Source organism: Peromyscus maniculatus, chromosome 5 (assembly GCF_049852395.1).
Source record: "Peromyscus maniculatus bairdii isolate BWxNUB_F1_BW_parent chromosome 5, HU_Pman_BW_mat_3.1, whole genome shotgun sequence".
Taxonomy (NCBI): Eukaryota; Metazoa; Chordata; class Mammalia; order Rodentia; family Cricetidae; genus Peromyscus; species Peromyscus maniculatus.
This window is the reverse complement of record NC_134856.1, coordinates 107259989-107264087: the sequence shown is the minus strand read 5'-3', so window position 1 is coordinate 107264087 and position 4099 is coordinate 107259989.

The window sequence follows — 4099 nt, the reverse complement described above, 5'->3', positions numbered from 1 at the left end:
ATCGTCATCTTGTTAAGCTGCAACTTAACCCTGACCATCAAGCAATGGGCCGAAGGAAGACAATTGAATTGATGAGAGAAAACCTTTTTTGAGTTTAGTTTTCCTCTATTTTTTCCTTTCTTGCTCATCCCTCATTTTGAAAACTGTAAGAATTTCATAGATTTCATTCTGTTTTTTAAAAATTACAGACTCAATGAAAGACATATCAAATAATGGGAATATGTTTTTTCCCAACTGTTTCTCTTCTTTCTTGCCATCTTTCCAGTGTCTACCACCTATTCTGAGGACTGTATTACCTAATGGAAAGACATGAACTCTTCACACAGTCAGGGATGCTGGGATCTGACACTTAGTGTGGCTTAACTTAGCTGTCATGTGATTTGTACAAGGTAGTTATTCTCTTTGGACATCAGACTTCTCATCTGACTGTCATGAATAACTGTCTTCCTTTCAAAAGTATATTTTGATTATAAATGATAACAGTTGAAATACTGTGTGGATACTCCTAAGTCCTTTAAAGAGCTGTTGAGAAAGCTAACAGACACAGTGATAGATTGATAGATAGATAGATAGATAGATAGATAGATAGATAGATAGATAGATAAGGGAGAAAGGCTTTGTGAAGATCTTTTTTTGTGGAAATCAATGTTTGTTATGAGTTCACATTTGATGTGAAAAAAAGCAGTGAGACTCACTGACCATCTCTTTTACCTCTAGGCATAGTAAAACAACATTTAGAGGACAACACAGAAATGTTTAAAATTTTTCATGGCCTTTAGGAGAATCATACTACTCAAAGTGTGGTTTAAATCTAGGAAGACAACAGAAGGCTATGGAAGAGGAAAGAGGTGACTCCATTGGATTTAGTAAAATATGAGGAGGTGTTTGCAAATAAGCAGATAGATATAAGCAAAGAAGGAAAAAAGGCAAAGATGGCTGCCAGTATATTCTATGCTCTGGGTCTACTCACAAGGAGAGTGTACAAGAGGATTGAACAGATGCTGGGAACTGTAATGGACTATATTTCTGTGAGTTACAGAATAAAGAGACTGAACCAGGACAGAGATGTTCATTCCTCCCATGTCCTGACTAAGCTTGACTAGAAGGTCTCCAGGAATCACCATCACCAATAGCCAATGACAGTGCCCAAAGGAAGAGTCAATATTAACTACCAAGTTCTAGAAGTAAAAAAGAAAACAACACACCAGGAAATGCTGCCCTGTCTCCTTCCTGATCCCTTTTTTCACATTTGATATTAGAGGGATCTATAAGTGTAGCTCAAGCTTTCTCCAGTCCTTCCTGGCCTACGGTCAGGACAAATCTCTCTCACCCACCAGTCCCGCAGTCGCTCAGACCCAACCAAGTAAACACACAGAGACTTATATTGCTTACAAACTGTACAGCCATGGCAGGCTTCTTGCTAACTGTTCTTATATCTTAAATCAACCCATTTCTATTAATCTATAAGTTGTCACATGGCTTGTGGCTTACTGGTATCTTTTATATGTTGCTTGTCATGGCTGCAGCTGGCAGCATCTCTTGACTCAGCCTTCCTGTTCCCAGAATTCTCTTCTCTGCTTGTCCTGCCTATACTTCTTGCCTGGCTACTGGCCAATCAGTGTTTTATTTATTAACCATTCAGAGCAACACATTTAACATACAGTACATCCCACAGCATATAAATACCAGCTGTTTGTACCTATAAGTACCTGGGGCAGAAAGAAAAGGCTGAAATCTAGCATAGACTTTTCTACCAAGGACCAGAAGCTACTGTTTCAAAGTTATCAGAAAGAAAGAAACTATCTCATTATCTATTTATCAATCTATGTTCTATCTATCTGTCTGTCTGTCTATCTATCTACCTATCTACTGTGTGTGTGCCCATGTATGTCTGTGTGAGTGTGGGTGCATGTGCATCACAGCATATATGTAGACATCAGAGCACAACTTTGGGTGTCTGTCATCACTTTCCACCTTGAGATGTAAACTCTTGATGTTTGCTGTGATGTATGTCAAGATAGTTGGACTACTAGCTCCCAAGAAATCTCCTGTGTCCACCTCTCATGTATGAGCATTGGAATTACAGACTTGTATTAGTGTGTCAAGCATTATATGGGTCCTGGGGAATCTGAACTCTGGTCCTCATGCTTCCACCACAAGTACTTTTCCCCCTAAGGACTTCTCTAACCAGCAATCCTTCATTTTAAGGAAGATTGGGACCTTTATTAATGTTTCAATGAACACATGCTTCTTACAAAATCGGTTGTTTGAGACTATCGAGCAGTTAGTGTGTGAGAGCAGAAAGGAGTGTCTGCATGGAAGCTGTGTTCAGTTGTGCATCTGTCCATTTCACCCTTAAATGCCTACACTTTTGTTTTGGAGAGATTTGCTTAATTGACTGATTGAATGTAGTAGATGTATAGTCTCATAATGTGGCCATAAACTTGCAACGATTCTCCTGACTCAGTTTACCGGGTGCTAGAGTCACAGCAACACACTACCCTGCCTAGCTCTTAAATATTTTTTACTATGACAAGAAAGATGGTATGAAACTGCATCTTATGTTTTTTATGATCTTGGTTCACTATATTGGTTGTACACTATATATATATATGATATATCATATATATATATATATATATATATATATATATATCAACTTGGTACATCAACTACTCACACTTAAAAATATAAACTGTGAATCACAAAATATAGTTTTATTCGGGGGTCAAAACTCTGAAACTCACAACTCTCCATAGTCAACCACTGAACATGTATATTGCACAAGTAACTCTATTAAATGTTGTCAGGAAACAAGGAAAGGAAGTGGAAAAGAAGTCTCTGCCCTTGGGTTAGTTTGTAATTCAATTGTGGCTTGAGAAATGAAACAATATTTCAAGTTTTGAGCAACTGTACAAGGGTTTCCTAACATTCTAAAAATACCCATTCAGCAAACCTGGTGTAAGACAGTAAGGCAGCCCCAACGCCCATTACAATGCTTATGTTTTACTTTCTTACCTTGTCCACACTAGAAAATAGGGGTCATAGAGTCTGTTCATTCTCCCAGTGTGTGTGTGTGTGTGTGTGTGTGTGTGTGTGTGTGTGTGTGTGTGTGTGTGTGTGTGCCCATATGGAAGCCAAAGGTTGTTGCTTAGTGTCTTCTTCAATCACTCTCCACCTTATTTTTTGACACAGGATCTCTCAGTGAACTGGAAGCTTGCTATTTCAGTTAATATGGCTAGACCATGAGCTCCAGGGATTGTCCTGTCTGCCAGTTCAGAGCTAAGATTACCAACATGTGTACCCTGACCTACACTTTTACATGGGTGCTAGGGATTGAACTAGGTCTTCATGCTCACCCAGGAAGGGCAAATGCTTTACTGAGCAGTCTCTATAACCCCTTTACATCTGTAATTACTGTGGACACACTAACATGCATGTCTTAACTTTATCTTTTGAAACTCAGACCTCATCTCAGGTGAATCCCATAGCTCTTGAGGAATGCACATCATTGGACTGGGGCAGACAGATGCAGTACATGGAAGCAGCCGATCTTTGCTCTGTCTACAGATCTTCCTAGAATGTGTCTCAAAAATCCCTTTGGAAATATTTCTCAATTAGAGTCTTATACATAAGGGGGCCATGAAAGTCAGTCCACTTGAGATCATGGTGAAACAACTCAAAACTGAGCTCTCCAAAAACCCAGCTCATGCACCAGGGATGGATCCTGATCCTACTGCCAGGGGGCCTCTTAAGCTGATCAAGCTACACAACTGTTTCTTTGCTTTTCAGAGCCCACTACTTGTGGAGGGACACCTCCCACAGCCTTGAGGCAGGAGGAGGGGCTTGAACCTGCCTCTACTGGATGTACCAGGCTCTACTGACTCCCCGTGAAAGGGCTTACTTACCTTCTTGTACGAGGGAATGGGGGGTGGGTTGGGGGATAAGGTTGGAGGGGCAGAACAAGGGAAGAGAGGGATCTGTAATTGGTATTCAAAATGAACAAAAATTTCTTAATAAAAACAACTGAGCTCCCTAGAACAAAAGATTGTCAAGTGATTAGAGAACAAAAGTTAAGCTTTGTTGTGCATTGAATCAT